At 35.6% G+C, this 17,883-nt stretch overlaps 1 long non-coding RNA gene across 1 annotated transcript in view; it reads right to left on the bottom strand.

Moving 5' to 3' along the window:
• Positions 1-211: 211 nt before the first annotated feature.
• LOC125911325 (uncharacterized) overlaps positions 212-17,883 on the bottom strand; it is an 81,459-nt gene continuing 63,787 nt past the window's right edge. Inside the window, exon 2 of the long non-coding RNA XR_007454313.1 lies at positions 212-364. This is a non-coding gene — a long non-coding RNA (uncharacterized LOC125911325). The remainder of the gene's footprint in view (positions 365-17,883) is intronic.

The following is a 17,883-nucleotide window of genomic DNA, read 5'->3' as shown; positions in this document are numbered from 1 at the left end:
TTTTTTTTAAGCTAATTGATTGCCCAAGCCAGGTTTTAGTGCTATGATAGAAGTACGGAGAAAGCAAAATTGGAGGGGGGCAAAAGAGGGGGTTGCTTGTTTTTTTAAGGAACTGATCACTCAACTCATAAACTAATCAAAGATTAGGATCCCGAACCCCATGGCAACTCTCCAAGTTGTTACGTTCAAAATACATATACAAAAAGAAAGATTGAGTCAGGAATCTGCTTTAATGGGTACAAATGCCTTATCAAATAAGGAATAACAATTTAGGCAATGAGCAACTTCAGTTGATTGTGGCTTGAGTATACAGCACAGCATGACGGGTTCTATATGGATATGAGTCAGAAAAAAAGTCAAGCACCTGTAAATTGAAGCAATAAGAGAAGAAGTTAATGGTCTACAGAATTAGTCTTTACCACAAGTTGGTTGATAAATTTTGAGTTCATTTATTTGTTTTTTCATAAATGTGAAGTTAATAGAAGTAGCACCAGCTCACCACTTTGCTGCAGAGGGATTTTCTTGAAAACTGAAAAGTCATAGAAAAGAAAGATTAGAGAAAGGAAAATGTCTTGAAAGCAGATAAAACTGACCTATAATGCAAGAAAATGCCTTCAAGGGGATTCATATCCAAGAATGAGAAGTAGGGGTGAGAAAACAGCCGTGGGCAGACCGATGTGGATTTGATGGCAACCCAGCTAGCTTTAAGATTAAGTTATATTTATTCTACCATAAAATCTCCAGGACATTGAGGTGCAAGGAAGCGTTGTGTTGTGCAATATATATTCAATCAAATAAAAATCTAGGAGCAGAGAAAGACCAGCTGCACTGTTTCTAATAATGTTGGTGCTCTAGTGGTATTCATAAATTTGCAATGTTTCAAAGTCTCACCCAATAGCCTTTGCAAATGTAAAGGGTCTACTATATTTACCTTTTAATATATTTGTCATATAGTAAAAAAAATCTAGGGTTTCTTTCAGATGGTACATAGCTTACATTTAATTGATTTCATTCTTGAGCTATAATATACTTAGGTAAGGCTATTTGTTACTCCCATTTGAACCAGATATATTAAGCATAGTTCTCTGAAGTAGGTACTCATTAACTTTAGGTTGAATTGAAATCTCATTTATAAATGTACAATGCTCCCAGATTCTATGATCTAAGTCAGCGGCAACGGATAAACATCTTCAGGAACATGTTTTAAAAGTTACCTAATCTTTATTTCCTAAGGGGTGCACAGAGTTATTTAAGGTGGCCACACTTTCTCCCTGATCTCTACCCAAATTGTTGTTAATTATTAGAACCTAAGGGCATAAGACAGAGAGTCCGATGTCAGGTTGAAATGAAGTCTTAGGATATGAGATCTATGGATTTAATTGTGTAATGAACATTTACTCAAAGTGTGTTGCTAGTGTTTTATATTAATAAAAAAGAATCATATGGAGTGGGATATATATCTTGAGAAACCTGATTAAATGTTTTTCATACATATTTTCAAAAAGTTGCAACTGCGTAGAGTTTTTTAGTTAAAAATAATCTGATTTATTTCATTGCTTCAGTGTGATTTTCCATAAAGTGTCTATGTAGTAGTAAATACATTGACTTAATTTTTTAAGTTCGTATTTATTTATTTTTGAGAGAGAGAGACAGAAAGAGAGAGAGAGAGAGCATGCATAAGTTGGGGAGGGGGTAGCAAAGAGAGAGAGGGAGACATAGAACCTGAAGCAGGCTCCAGGCTCTGAGCTGTCAGTGCAGAGCCTGATGTGGGGCTCAAACCCAAAAACCGTGAGATCATGACCTGAGACAAAGGCAGACGCTTAATCAAATGAGCTGCCCAGGTGCCCCTACATCGACTTAACTTTTAAAAAAAATTCTTCCCCAAATGGCATAAGTGACCTAGCAATAAATACATTTTTGATGGAAAATTTGTTTCCATGGTGACATGTTAAGATGTCATTCTTTGTGATGATGTAGAATACACAAGAGAATAATTGAAAGCTACTGGAACAATTGTAAATGAATAGGGGATCATTGAAACATGGTAAGGATAGATAAAATGACTTATATTGTCAAAAGTTGATCTCTGGAAGAATGACTTCTTTGACATGTTCCCAATAGCTCTATTACTTGATGAGAGATTGCTTCAGAAACTTAATGGGTATTACATTAGTTGTACTACCTTGCAATGGTAACATAGTTGTACTACCTTAGCAATTATCACTGAATTTTATTTCTGTTGCTTTTTTTGTCTATAGTTTTGTCTGTTGGCATAGATAGTGAGAAGGGCTTCTCACAGATTTGTTTTGCGCAGGAGTCTAAAATCATTAGAAAATTACTGATTTCACTTAACGACTAAATAGGATATTCAAAGTATACTTCATCTTCCAAAAATAATTATGGAAAATCAAATGACTGTTTTAGTGTATGTATGAATGTGCTTCGACAGCTTTTAAAATACTGCTTCTTTATATTCTATGCTTTTAGGAATAATGTTTCCCTTTTCAGTATTGCAAAATGACATCTTTTAGGTTAATCCTCATCTTTCAGTCTATGACTAGGATGGGAGCTCCATGAGCAGAGACTTTAAATACTGCAACTCCAGGGCCTAAAACAGTGCCTCGAACATAGAAGGTATTCAGTCGAATCCTAGTTGCTTCAGGGCTACATGATCATGTAGGACAGCCTTGAATATGCTAGTTCCTCGTCAACTGCAAGACCCTTTAAAAATGCCTATGAAAACTGTGGAATCGACTTTGCACATGCTTTTAACGTAGTGTCAGGAGGTTATACTCTAGCTTCTACTTTCATCATTCTTTGGAAATAGCTCTTACCATTGATAGCTTTGGTCTTCATTCTAATCAAACTCATTCTCCCCATTGATAGTCTACATCATCCCTTCCATCTTAAGACTCTCCCCACCATTTTGTTTTTTAATTCTCTCTGGTCCTCCTGCTTTTGCAGATTCTTGGCCGACTCCCTCTCCTGGTGGGGCTAATTTCTAGGTATTTATTCTTTTCTTTATTCTCCCCTATTATTATAAGCTTTATCTAAAGCATTTTATTAAGTCTTATATTTTCAAGTGCCATCTCTCTGTACCTGATTCTTCACTCAATACTTCAGGTCATTTTCTCTTTCTTAAATTACAAACTGATACTTTATGCTGATTTTCTGCATTCAGCTCAAAGTTTAAGTTCAAAATAAACTCATTCTCTTCCTCTATAAACATGTTCTCACTCTTTATTTTTTATTTTAGTTGTTTGATAGATGAGTTGAGTGTTGAGTGAAAACTTTTTTGGTATATTGGGATGGATGACAGAAAAGGGATGCATCTGATGTCCATCGTGGTGTCAAGGAAAAAAATCCTTTCTAGGGTAAAAAGTTAAATTTTTCTTCCATTTTTAAAATTGAAAATGTTGGATTATTCCATACGCTAATATTGGGATATCTGGGTTAAGTGGTAGAGTGACTCACAGGATCTCACTTCCAAAGACAAACATAGTGAAAGGAAGTCAATGTAATAGCAAATAATCTATTAGCAGCAAACAACAGAAATGGCAGATGTGAGCAACATATATTTAAAAAGTGGCACCTCAGTATTAAAGAGGAGGAATACGTCATTCCAGATAAAACAGGTTTTGTCAGAGTAGCCCCTAAATTAAAAAAAAAAATGCTCATCATTCACTCCTATAGTGTGTTGCAAATTAGCTGATTCCCCAGGGCAGCTCTTCTCTACAGGTTGGGTTAGCATTCCAAACTGCTTCAATCCTGTAAATCTATATATCAACATGTGTTCTCTCAATTGTTGCAGCAAGGGAGGCACAGGATAATTAACAACTAGCAATTAAGCACTTCCATCCAGAAGTGGCACACATTATTTATGCTAATATTTTATCAGTCAAATTAAGGCATTTGGCTCTAACTACAAAGAAATGAGAAATACAATCTATCAGAAGTAGAGAAGAATTGGATATAGTAAATAGTAGTAATATGTGCCACAATAACTTTCTAAGGAAGAAAGTACAATTCTACTTCTGCTTCTCCAAAAGCATTCAGGAAAGGGAAGGAAGCATTTAGAGGGAAGAAAGGAGAGGGGAAAATGCAGAGCTCAGCAAATGCTCAAAAACATTCCCACAATATTAGTTCTGGAATGCATGTCTCACCTTCTACCATGCTGAGGTAATAAATGAGGAAAAATAATAAGATCTTACCCTGTATTTTCCCCAGCTAAAAGACAGATGAGGAAATGAAAAATAATCCTTATCCAGAACTATCAGAGAGACACATAAGAAAATAAATATTATAAAAACTGCTAAAGATGGTGGCCTAGAGAGAAAAAGCAGAGAGGGCACCATAAATGACATAGTACCCATACAGCAGGAAGTTCCCTTGTCAAAATCTGTAAGATGTGCCTACCATTTCCACCCTTTATCTGGAAGAGGAGTGATAGAGTGTTCTGGGCAGAAACTGGAATTACTGGATGGGGAAAAATGGCCTGTAAGAATTTGTTCCAGTAAAATATCAAGTAGCAATAATGTCAGTTCAGGCACATGGAACTGGACTCAAGGGGGGCTGGAAGAGAGCCATGTTGCCTATTTTTTACCACTACCTCTTCCCAAACCCTCCAGATCTGATTGTTGTTAGAAGGCAATAGATACACCCAGAATTAGAACAATTTTATGGCAATACATTTTATAACTTACACAAAGGGGGAAAATTCCTTGAAAAACACCAATTAACCCAAAGACAAGAAGAAATTAGCCCCATACCTTTTGAAGAAACTGAATGCACTATATATATTTTTGAATCTTACAAAGAAAATTCTAAAATTAGCTGACGTCAACAGTGAATTCTATCAGGTATTTAAGGAAGAAACAATACCACTCCTACAGAAATTTGTTTCAGGAAACAGAAGTGAAGAAAATGTTTTTCTTCAAAAACAAGTGTTTTATGAGGCCAGCATAATATAAAAACTTGATGAAGGCATTGCAAAAAAAAAAATGAACTTATAGGTCAATCTCCCTCATAAACATAGATCCAAAAAGTACTTTAAAAAATATTAGAAAATTAAATCCAGCAATATACAAAAAGGTTGATATAGCATGATTGAGTAGGGTTTATCCTATAAATGTCAGGTTGATTTGACACATGAAAATCATATTAAGGGAATTAAGGAGAAAAGCACTATAATCATGTCAATAGAAAGAGAAGAGCAGTTGACAAAATTCAACACCTGTTCATTAAAAACAAACAAAACTGGGGCATCTGGGTGGCTCCGTTGGTTGAGCCCCTGACTTTGGCTCAGGTAATGATCTCATGGTCCATGAGTTTGATCCCCCTGCATGGGGCTCTGTGCTGACAGCTCAGAGCTAGGAGCCTGCTTCAGATTCCGTGTCTCCTTCTCTCTCTGCCCCTCCCCAGCTCGTACTCTGTCTCTCTCTCTCTCTCAAACATAAATACCAAAAAAATAAAATAAAAATAAATAAATAAAACAAAACTAAGTAATAACTAGGAATAAAAAAAAATGTTCTTTTTAAAAAAAATGTTTATTTGTTTTTTAGAGAGAACAAGAGAGGTAGGGGCAGGTGGGGGTGGAGGGTAGAGGACAGAGAATCCCAAGCAGGCTCCACACTGCCAGTGCAGAGCCTAATGCTCTGAACCATGAGATCATCACCTGAGCCTAAAGCTAGAGTTGGATGCTTAACTGACTGAGCCACCCAAGTGCCCCTAAAAAAAGAATTTTCTGGGGCACCTGGCTGGCTCAGTTGGTAAAATATCTACTCTTGATCTCTGGGTTGTAAGCTCAAGCTCCACATTGAATGTAGAGATTACTTAAAAATAAAATCTTAAAAAAAAAAAAGAATTTCCTCAACCTCATAAAGGTCACCTTCAAGGAAATCTATAGGCTAGCATCACACTTAATGGTGAAATATTTTATACTTCCTCCTAAAATTTGAAATAAGTCAAGAATAGGAAAGAAATGAGTAGAACTCCTTCTGTTTTAAAAAGAGTGGTATTAAGTAGAAAATCAATTGTATTTCTATAAGCCAGCAGCAAACAATTGGAATAAGAGATAAAAATCCATTTATAATAATATCAAAAATACAAACTAGAAAAACTTTTAAAAGATGCTCAAGACCTTCTACACTAAAAACTATAAAATATTACTGATGAAATTTAAAGGCAATTCAAATAAATGGAGATGTTTACCACGTTCTGGATTGGCAGATCAATATTATTCAGATGTAGATAATTAAATAGCTACCAATGTTAATTTCCTGGTTTTGATTATTGTACTATGGTGATATAAGAGGTTACCACTAGGAGAAACTGGGTTGAAAGATGTATGAGATCTCTCCCATATTTCTGTGAACTGCCTGTAATGCTAAAAGCATTTAAAAGGAAAAAAAAATAAATTTTATTATCTCAAAATTGATCTATAGATTCAACATTTTCTAATTATAATCCCAGTAGAAATATTTGTAGTAATTAATGAGCTGATTTTAAAATTTACATGAATCACAAAGGGCATATAATGTCCAAGTAATCCTGAAAAAAGGAACAGAGTTGATAATTTATACCATTTGATTTCAAACCTTGCTGCAAAACTACAGTAATCAATACAGAGTGGCAGTGCCATAAGGATAGACAAATAGATGAATGGAGAAGAGCGAGCCAAGAAATAACTCCACATTGCTACAGTTATTTGTTTTTTGATAAAGGCAACAAAGCATTCCAAAAGAGAATAACATATTTTTAGCAAAGAGTGCTGAAATAACTGGTTACTGACACAGAAAAAAACAACCGCAAACCCCTACCTTATATCATACACAAAAATAAATTTGAGATGGACAAAGATTGAAACGTAAAAGCTAAAACCATAAAGGTTTTCAATGAAAATGTAAGAAGAGAGCTTCGTGACTTGGAGGTAGAACAATATTTCTTAGATAGCAAAAAGCAATAACCATAAAAAGAAATAATTTCTAATTCAGACTTCATCAAACTTAAAAAACCTTCTCATTATATGAAATAACCAATGCACAGACTGTAAGGAAAAATTCACAAAATATGTATCTGACAAAAAATAGTATCTAGGAAATAGAACTTCTACAAAACAAGGGACAACCCAAGGATAAATGGGCAAAACATTTGAACAGTTATACAAATTAGCCAATCAACACTTGAAAACATGCTGTACTTTGTTACCAAGGAGTTTCTAAACTACAATAAAATACCAATCAATACACACACCCAGTGATGGCTACAAAACTGAAAAGGGTGAAAACTCCAAATATAGTAAGGATGTAGAGAAATTAAAACTCATATATTACAGGTAACAATGCCAACAACCATTCTGGAGAAAAAAATCAGGCAGTTTCTTATTAAAATTAAACCTACCGATACCTGATACCGATACTGATAACTCCCAGGCACTTACCCTAGGGAAATGAAAACATTAACAAAAAACTTGTATAAGAATATTTAGGGGCACGTGGGTGGCAGTGGCTCAGTCAGTTAAGCGGCCAACTTTGGCTCAGGTCGTGATCTCGTGATTCATGGGTTCCAGCCCCACAACAGACTCTGTGCAGACAGCTCAGAGCCTGGAGCCTGCTTCGGATTCTGTGTCTCCCTCCCTCTCTGCCCCTCCTTTGCTTGTGCTTATGCTCTCTCCCTCAAAAATAAATAAATATTTTTTAAAAATTAAAAAAGGAAAAAGAGTATTTTTAGCAGCTTTATTCGTAATTGGCAAAAATTGGAGAGCACCCAGGTAACCACCAATAGGAGAATGAGTAAACTGTAACTATAACCACCAATAGGAGAATGTGGTATATTCATACAATGGAATATTACTCAGCAGGAAAAAAAAAAAAAGCAAAGCAGTGCCATATACAAAACATGGATAAATCTCAAAAATATTATGCTGAGTTAAGGAAAACAGACATAAATGAACATATGTCATATAAGTCCAACTATATGAAATTCTAGAACTGAAAAAGCTACTCTATGGAGGGAAAATTCAAACAGTGGTTCTCACTGGGAGTTTAACAACAGAAATTGGGAGAGACATGAGGGACCTTTCTAGGGAAATGGCAATATTATACCTTTGTTTGTTTGTTTGTTTGTTAGTAATGTCTACACCCAACATGGGTCTTGAACTCAATCCTGAGATCAAGACTCATATGCTCTTCTGACTAAGACAGGGATACCCAATATTATGTTTTGATAGTGGTTTAGGTTATACAGATGTAACATCCATTTACCAAAGTTTATAGCATATTTACATAAGATTTATGTATTTTACTGTATCTAAATTTTATATCATGAGAAAAACTGTAAATAATTAGTAAACCCTAGTTAATGATATGTACAGTGAAATATTTAGGAAAGACTAATCTGAGGTCTGTAATTTAACTGATATGCATAATTTGAAATAAGATAGGTTACCAAATGGGTAATGAATAGAAAGATGAGTATGTGATAAAGCAAATATAATAATCTGTCATTAATTGCATCTAGGAGATGAATATATGGGTATTTACTGTAAAGTTCTTTTCAATACTGCTGCATGTTTAAAATTATCCTTTAAAAATTTGTGAACTTAGGAGCATCTGGGTGGTTCAGTTGGTTGAGCATCTGACTCTTGATTTTGGCTCAGGTCATGATCTCAAGGCTGTAGGATTGAGCCCTGGGTCAGGCTCCACACTGAGCATGGAGCCTGCTTAGGATTCTCTCTCTCCCTCTCTCTCTCTTCTTATGCCCCTCTCCTGCTTGCGAGCATGTCCAAGCATGCTCTCTCTCTCTAAAAAAAAAAAAAAAAAAATTGAAAAGAATTAACTGTCTATATTTGGCCAGTTTCAGTAACTGGTAACTCAAAATTATACTCTAATATTGTAAATCAGTGTACTTTATAAAAACACTGACCAAGAGGGAGCACATGAAGCAAGACCGGGACACTACTGAAAGATCCCATCAATGAACACCAAGGATCATGTAGATATAGAATACCAAGATACAGTTCAAAGTGAGGTGCTGGCAAATGCCTCTCCCTTCTCCCTCTTCCTGCTCTTCCTTCACTTTCTATTTACACTGGCAAGTAGACTCCCTGTTCAGGCCAAAAGACAAATCAGGATGAGAATGCTAATTTATTTGCTAGGACAACAGTATTTGGGGGAAAAATGGATCCTGATGCCAGCAACTTTTGTCGGCATGTGTGATCGTTAAAAATACCACGTTAAAAAAGTAGGTTATAATGGTTCCCCAGAGTTAAATGATCCAGAGTGATAGGGAAAGGAAAACTCTTTGACAGCCAGTTTACCCCTCCCTCCTGACATTTACTCACTGTCTACCCTACTAACAAAACCTACTTTCCTAATTAAGCTAAAAATTTATTCCTAGGATTTTGTAAATTACTGTTGATAGTTTTAATGTATCTACCTTGCCTCAAGTATTTAACACAATTCAAAGGCTGTAGGTACGAAAAAAAGAAACACTTAGGTCTGAGTAGACAAGGTTTTTGTCTCTTTGTGGTTTTACAATTAAATTATATATATCTGGTGAACTACTCTGTGGATCAGGCTAGGGTTCAGAGAGATGTGAGGAAATTTCAAATTTGCCTTTGTTGTACATATTTCAAATTAATATATATATATATATATATATATATATATATATATATATATATGGCAAGATTTCCCCATGATTGATTGAGCAATAAACACAGGAGAGATCGTAACAGAAGCTCATAAAAAGTTGCCCTGGGAAAGAAGAGAACCAAGTTCTAGAACCAACCAGCCATTGATCTTCAGCAAATCACTGAATTCCTTGGAGTCTCTGATTTTCTGAGACCTTGAACACTTTCGGCACACATGGAATCCAGGGCTTATGCCCGGGAGGGTGGGAGCCAAAGGTGAGAGTTTATTGTAGAGAAGACGCTCCTGATAGAAACTTGAATCATTGCATGGAAGAAGTAAATGACTAAACCAATGGTCTCTTTAGAATAATACATGCTATGAAGTACTATGATATATTAACAATATGACCAATCAAGCAATGAAACAAATAGGAGCTGTATGAAAGCAGGGAACATGAGGACATTTTTTTCACTGCCCAAATTACGACCCCCCCCCCCAAAAAAAAATAAAGTGGATCTGTTTAATCCACTGGATACTAGACACCTAACTTAATAACTTACTGTTGCACACTCAGGCTTGATTTTTAGCTTAGAGACCCTCTTAACCTCTTACTTTAAAAAACCCACCTCAAATTCATCTGAACCGCATAAACATTTTAGTCGGAATCACTGCCTTACCCCTTGGGGACAGATTTGATAAGTGTTCCACAAAGGCAACCATCTCAAGTCCAAGTCTGTAAAGAGTGATCATTTATTTGAGTCATGTCTGCTGGAACTTGTGATTCAGCTATGGTTAAGGGAAGCTGAGTGGTCAACCAATGTGCTTACCCTCATTAAGTCTTTGAACCAGCATCTTGATTTATTATATAAATTTACTTGAGAAGTTAGACAAATCATAAATAACTTGAATGCTTTCATTTAAAATACTTAGCAACCTAATTCAGCAATAATTTATGATACATTTTTAACTAACCATAACATAAACATGAAGGAAAGTAATTCTCTCATACCTTTGGCTTGTTAGAAAGTCATTCTATTTTCTACTCTGTCCCAAACTTGCTGTATTCGATTGATTTATGGAAACTAATCTTTAGGGTGAAAAAAAAAAGAGAAACGTAACACCAGAGGAGAATATACTAGTGGGATTATGGAACTTCCTTTTGCTTCAAAAAAGAATTCTTGCTGAAGCCTGGTCTAATGTGATGATTAATTTTACAGAGCTGTCCCTGACCGATGTCACTATAGCAATGAAAATAAACTATGAGACTAGGATGCAGCCAGAGGGGAAAAGTTCATTAAGAAATAAAAGTAGGGACAAAATTGCTCATTAAAGTGGCTAACCAGGGTTGTTTTATGAGACGATGGGTTAAAAAAAATAATAGAGGGTTGCAATGTATTTTAAAGAGATGAATTCAAATGTGACTCATAAATTCCGGTTTCAATAAAATTCTCTGGAACATAACAGTTTAGCTCCATGGAAAAAAAGGATAGTTAGTGGACCCTATTATAATATTTGAAGTATTCTAACATGAAACCTGACTTGCCCACAACTGCAAGAAATATACCATTAAATTCAGAATTGTCAGAGAGAAAGAAATGAAATAGAAAGAAAGAAAGAAAGAAAGAAAGAAAGAAAGAAAGAAAGAAAGAAAAGGAAGGAAGGAAGGAAGGAAGGAAGGAAAAGAAAAAGAGAAGAGAAAGAGACAAGGAGTATAATTATTTTCTTAGCCTTGGATCTGGTCCAAGGAGAAGAAATTCCCACTCAAAATGCTTCCATCTAAATCTGAATGCAAAGAATTTTTTTTAATTGGAAATCATTTTTAGCAGCTTCTAGCACTTCAATGAACTTTGAAGGAGCTGCTTTAAGAACTATTTGGTCCATTAGAAATTAGTCAACACACGAGAGTTGGATGTTTTTCTTAGCTACAGAGACAAAGTAATTCTAAAGTTTATCTTTAAAAATAGTGCCACATCTTCCTATGGTTTTCCCTCGTGCAAAGTTACATATGTAGGTAGATTGATATAGATATCCTAGACATGGAAGGCTAACTAGATACAAAAGCATGTATGATATGTTTGATGCTGTTTTTCAATACTTCCATTATTTTTTCTTAGAGAAAACTGTTTAGCACATTTAAAACTGGGAGTTAAAGCTCTGTATCTCGTAGTGTCTTTTAACAAGAGCAATAATACATCTAAGTACAGCAACTTTCTTCAAAAATGCAATATGATATTTGGAGGAGTTTTATGTAGAGAAGCCAGGAGTCTAAGAAATCAGGTATGTACAATAATGGTCCAGATTAGCCAGTCTAGCCCATTTGGAAATAAACTGGTTATTCACACAAGTATTGCTGTTTTCCCATCTTGAGCTCAGCATTGTGCTAGGTGATAGGAAAGCTTCTGTCCCAGAGGAGGGAAAAAAATTGCCATTAAAAAATTGGCAAATATAAAAAGAAAGAACTGGCACATAAAGCAATAAAGTTTTACTTTTGCAACAGAGACACTGAGTTTGAAAAGAAATTTCAGTGTTCCTTAACACATTTGGGGAAAGTTCATGGATAAAGTAAAACTGAAATGGGACTTTTATTGTTACCTGGGCTACAGTAGGGAAGAGAACAATTCAGAAAGCTTCTGGTTTGAGGCCAGTTCTGGTCTATAGCAAGAGTTATGTTTGTTGAACAAATGTTCAATGGTAGTGAACAACCCGGACAAGGACAAACGCAGATTAGAGAGAACAGTCTAAATAAAGTGAGTTCAATATATGCAATTAATGAGATAAAAGTTAAGCAGCTAATGACAAATTCACAGTAGCAGCCATGTATTAAATATTTATTATATGCGAGAGTAGTATATTACAAATATCACAAGCACTGTATCATTTACTTTTTTAAAAAACTCTATGAAGTGGATATTATGACCCATTTTGGAGATGAGAATGTACAAGCTTAAAAAGACTAAGTAAGCAACCTTCCCAAGAACACAACTTAAAAGTGACTAAGCCACAGTTTAAGAGCAGGATGACCCTGGTCCTCTAGTAACAGCAGGGCTCTAATATGGAATAGAAGATAAAAGTCAGGATAGAAGAGAGACTGCCAGAAGAAAGACTAAAACTGTTCTGGGGCAAAAGAAAGGAGTTCAACATGATTTGTTTTTTTGAGAAGATCTGGGGAGAGGGAGTTAAGGACCAGGTCTAATCCCATTAGTAATACAGCTGAGCCTAGGAAAAATTTTATTTGTCAATCAGTCCATTTTATCTCACTGACTTCTTTTGAGTCATTTCCTTTGTTTATGGTAAGTTTTATTGTTTTCTTTGAGTTATCTTGCAAATTAATTATACTTATTTTTTCTCAGTGGAGCAGCATGGTGAAAATGACACTGGATTTAAATCAGAAACCCTGGTTGGAAGCTTTGTTGGTCACTGGTTGCTTGTCTGGGTTTATCTTGGGCACGACTCCCTTCCTAAGTCTCCTTCCAGCTCACTACATTATTATTACATTCCATGCCAACCACAGTTGCCTAATATTAACTGATTGTGCCACTTTTGAATCACTGCCTGGGAAACAGGACCTACTGATTTTATTTCTTTTATTACCCGTGACCCCACAGAAAGGCAGATTGGCTAGGAAAAATAAATAAATAATGCGGGCTAGTAAATGCTTTTGGTGCTCATTTGCCCTCACTTTTTTTGCTCACCCCTCTTTATCCTCACAGTCTCAGTCCCAATTCCCATCTATTTTGGTTTCAGCTGATTATATTGTTCTTTTATTTAATTTTTCCCTTGCATTTTCCATTCACTGAGAATAGGATCCCACATTAAATGAGGCTCCAGGCTCACTTAAGGATGCATTTTGCAAACTAAATAAAGTAAAATCATCAGTAAATTCCAAATGCTTTATTATGCCCCTCTACATACGTACAAATTCCAGTAAGGCTTCAGTTATGAAAACAATTCTAACACAAGCATTCCAGATGCAATTAATAATTTTTTTATAACCATGCCATTTATTTTAAGTGTATTAGAAGGCTCTAATATATTCAACTTTGGGGAAAAAATATTTAGAGAGAACTTGGGCAGATGGAAGCCAAACCAGAACTTGTTATAAATTGCTCAGCATATAATAAAATGCTGAAATAAGGATAAACCAGGATCTACCAGAGAAAATAAAGGACAATAGCAAGATAAATGGTTTTGTGACTTTCAAGTCACCTGATCCAATGTTCCATCATCAAAAAGTATGCTATAGGAAAGACATTTCAACACTCATACTGTCAAATATTTTTATTTTGGATGAAAATTCAGGCTAAGCAACATTAACTAGCTGGTTAACAGCAGAACAGAGACTGTAACTCAGACTTTGAGATTTTTGTGCATGGTCATTTCTAACATTTCACAGATTTGCCTTTTCAATTCAAGAATGAGATAGTCCAGTCAATATTTCTTGCTTTTTCTTGACTGTGTTAAATATTGGACTTCTATTTGCCCTTGTTGCCTTCTAGGTTTTTTAAACTAATATTAGTTCTTAATTAAAGTACTACCTGTATTTTCGACACACAGAAAAAAGCTGAGAGAGCTGAGTAGGACAGTGTTTTTAAAAGTCAGGGAAGGGTCCACTGTAAATATCTACTTTGGAGCAGCTTCCCTGGCATTCTCAGAAAGAGGTTCCTTGTCCTGACATAGTCAGGACAGCCAGAACATGAGGGACTAGAACACTCAGCATTTGCTACTCCTTGCTAAGGAGATTGCTTCTAGACTACCATCTACCGAGATATAATTCTTTCTCTAGACTGCCAGGATCTTCTTTGGGCCAAGGGAGTATTTCTGGATTCTCACAGGAATATATAACGTGCATATTTGTATATGCATATACCTTTCTGTATATATGTGTATCTGTGTGAAATAATTTTTTTAAGGATTGGATAATTTTTTCTTCCCTATATTCTTTCTCATGCCTCAAAGTATGAAAATAAAAACAGACCTAAAAAAAGATTTTAACTCTTACAAGAAAAGAAGCAATTTAACCAGACACATTCTAGATTTCACAAAAGCAGTGTTCACTATCTATTATTAGATTTCAAGATTATTATATCCATTTATATATAAACCACTCCTCCCCAAATCTCACTCTCAAATACACACACACACACACACACACACACACACACACACATCTAGTTCATTCCTTAAAAGCTTAATTCTACTTCCACCTGTTTATAGTGGACAAAGAACCAATGTCTTATAATATTCAGTTCTGGTACCTTCGTGCCTCAAATTTCTACCATAACTGTTTTGAGTGTTTTTTAAGAACAGAGGGAATGGGATAAAAGTTTTAAAATGTATTATCCATTCATTTTACACACAGCAGGGCCTAGAAGAGCAGGACACAGGATAGGAAAGTTATAATAAGTCTCAGATGGAGAACTGGTAGAAAGGGCAGAGTCAACTGAGAAACTACGTTGTAAGTTAGCACAATGCTGGTTGGGGGTGAATCTGGAGGAAGAAGAGATTTCTAAAAGTGGGAAAGTGGCAGAATTTGTCCAATCAGATTCATTCACTATATAATTTTTTCTCAAGAAGGTGGCAGTTGTACGTCCAATCAAAACTCATTCATTTCATCATCTTTCTTGATTTGGACTTAAATATCATTTCTAAAAGATGCTTCCTCAATAGGTTTAGGGGATGGGTTAAGTGACTCACTGTATAAAATTTACACTAACAACAGCATTCATAAACATGAATCTAGATACTTAATAGCACTAACCTTGTCAAGTTAAACAAAGAGAAGATTTAAGCCATCTACACTGAATCTGAAGACCTTTGTATTGCTACTCCAGCTTTCTTTTGACATCTATTTGCATGATAAATGTTTCTCTTCCCCCTCACTTTCAATCCGCAGGGGTCTCTAGATCTAAAATGAATCTGTTGTAGGCAGCATAGAGACGGGTCTTATTTTTTTATCCATTCCATCACTGTATGTCTTTTGATTGGAGCATTTAGTCCCTTTACTTTCACACTAATTATTGATAGATATGTATTTGCTGCCATTTTATCACTTGTTTTGTCATCATTTCTGGAGATTTTCACTGATCCTTTCTTTTCTTTGTCACTTTTGGTCTCTCCTTTGTTCTCAGAGAGTCCTCTTTAATATTTCTTATAGGACTGGTTTAGTGGTCACCAAATCCTTTAGTTTAATTTTTCCTTGGAAAAGGTCTAAAACTTCAAGTTATATTATAAAGCTGTAGTGATCAAAACAGTATGATACTGGCACAAAAAACAGACACATAGATCAATGGAACAGAACAGAGTCCCAAAAACGCACCCCAAAATATATGGCCAATTTATTTTTTACAAAGCAGAAAAGAATGTTCAATGCAAAAAAGATGGAATCTTCAACAAATAGTGCTGGGGAAATTGGACAGCAATACACAAAAGAATGAAACTGGACCATTTTCTTACACAAAACACAAAACAAATTCAAAATGGATTAAAGACCTAAATGTGAGACAAGAAACTGTCAAAATCCTAGAGAAGAACATAGGAAGCAACCTCTTTGACCTCAGCTATAGTAACTTCTTTCTAGATATGACTCCTGAGGCAAGGGAAACAAAAGCAAAATAAACTATTGAGACTTCATCAAAATAAAGTTTCTGCACAATGAAGGAATCAATCAACAAAACTTTGCGAATAACTTATCTGATAAAGGGAGAGTATTCAAAATATATAAACAACTTATAAAATTCAATACCAACAAATAATCCAATTACACAATGGTCAGAAGACACACATTGGCATTTTTCCAAAGAAGACATACAGATAGTCAATAGACATATGCAAAGATGCTCAACATTATTCATCATCAGAGAAATACAAATCAAAACGACAATGAGGTATCACCTCATACCTGTAAGAATATCTAAAATCAACAACACAAGAAACAACAAGTGTTGGTGAGGATGTGGAGAAAGGGGAACCCTCTTGCACTGTTGTTAGGAATGGAAACTGGTGAAGCCACTGTGCAAAACAGTATGGGGGTGCCTCAGAAAGTTACAAATAGAAGCACCCTATGATCCAGCAATTGAACTACTAGGTATTTACCTAAAAAATATAAAAACACTAATTCAAAGGGATACATGCATCCTGATGTTTATAGCAGACTATCTAAAAGAGTGAAATTATGAAAACAGCCTAAGTGTTCATCAACTGATGAATGGATAAAGAAGTGGTATACACACACACACACACACACACACACACACACACACACTGGAATATTACTCAGCCATAAAAAATAATGAAATCTTATCATTTGCAATGATGTGGATGGGGCTAGAGAGTATTATGCTAAGCAAAATAAGCCAGAGAAAGACAAATGCCATATGATTTCATTCATATGTGGAATTTAAGAAACAAAACAGGGCCACCTGGGTGGCTCAGTCAGTTGAGCGTCCAACTGTTGATTTGGGCTCAGGTCATGATCTCACTGTTGTGAGATCAAGCCTTGCATCAGGTGGAGAGCCTGCTTAGGATTCTCTCTCTCCTTCTCCCTCTATCCCTCCCCCTGCCTCTCTCTCTCAAGAAAAAAAAAAAAAAGATGAGCGAAGAGAAAAAAGAGAGAGGCAAACCAAGTAACAGAGTCTTAACTATAGAGAACAAATTGAAGGTTACCAAAGCGGAGGTAGGTGGGGGATGAGTAAAATAGGTGATGGGGAAAGTACCCTTGCTGTGATGAACACTAGGTGTTGTATGGAAGTGATGAATCACTGTATTGTACACTTGAAACTATATTACACTGTGTTAACTAACTGGAATTTAAATAAAAATTTAAAAAAATAAAGATCTTTGCAAATTAGTTATGGCTTTCCCCAGGTATGTACTCCACCATGGTGATAAGTATGACAAGCAGCCAAAATGGTTTTTATGAGCTTACCTCAGTAGCAGCTTTAAGAATGACAAGATGATTTCAAAACATATTAAATAATATGGGTGTTATTATATGCATTTTCTATTTCAGCAAATGTGTAGCTATATTTTATTGTCTTAGTTGAGCTATATTACTATAAATTTAAAATATTCTTGAGGCGCCTGGGTGGCTCAGTCAGTTGAGCGTCTGACTTTGGCTCAGGTCATGATCTTGCAGTCTGTGAGTTCGAGCCCCGCATCGGGCTCTGTGCTGACAGCTCAGAGGCTGGAGCCTGCTTCACAGTCTGTGTCCCTTCTCTCTCTGCCCCTCCCCTGCTCATGCTTTGTCTCTCTC

This window comes from Panthera uncia, assembly GCF_023721935.1.
Source record: "Panthera uncia isolate 11264 chromosome C1 unlocalized genomic scaffold, Puncia_PCG_1.0 HiC_scaffold_3, whole genome shotgun sequence".
NCBI lineage: Eukaryota > Metazoa > Chordata > Mammalia > Carnivora > Felidae > Panthera > Panthera uncia.
Note: the sequence above shows the minus strand (reverse complement) of the source record. Positions and strands in the feature narration are given on the sequence as shown.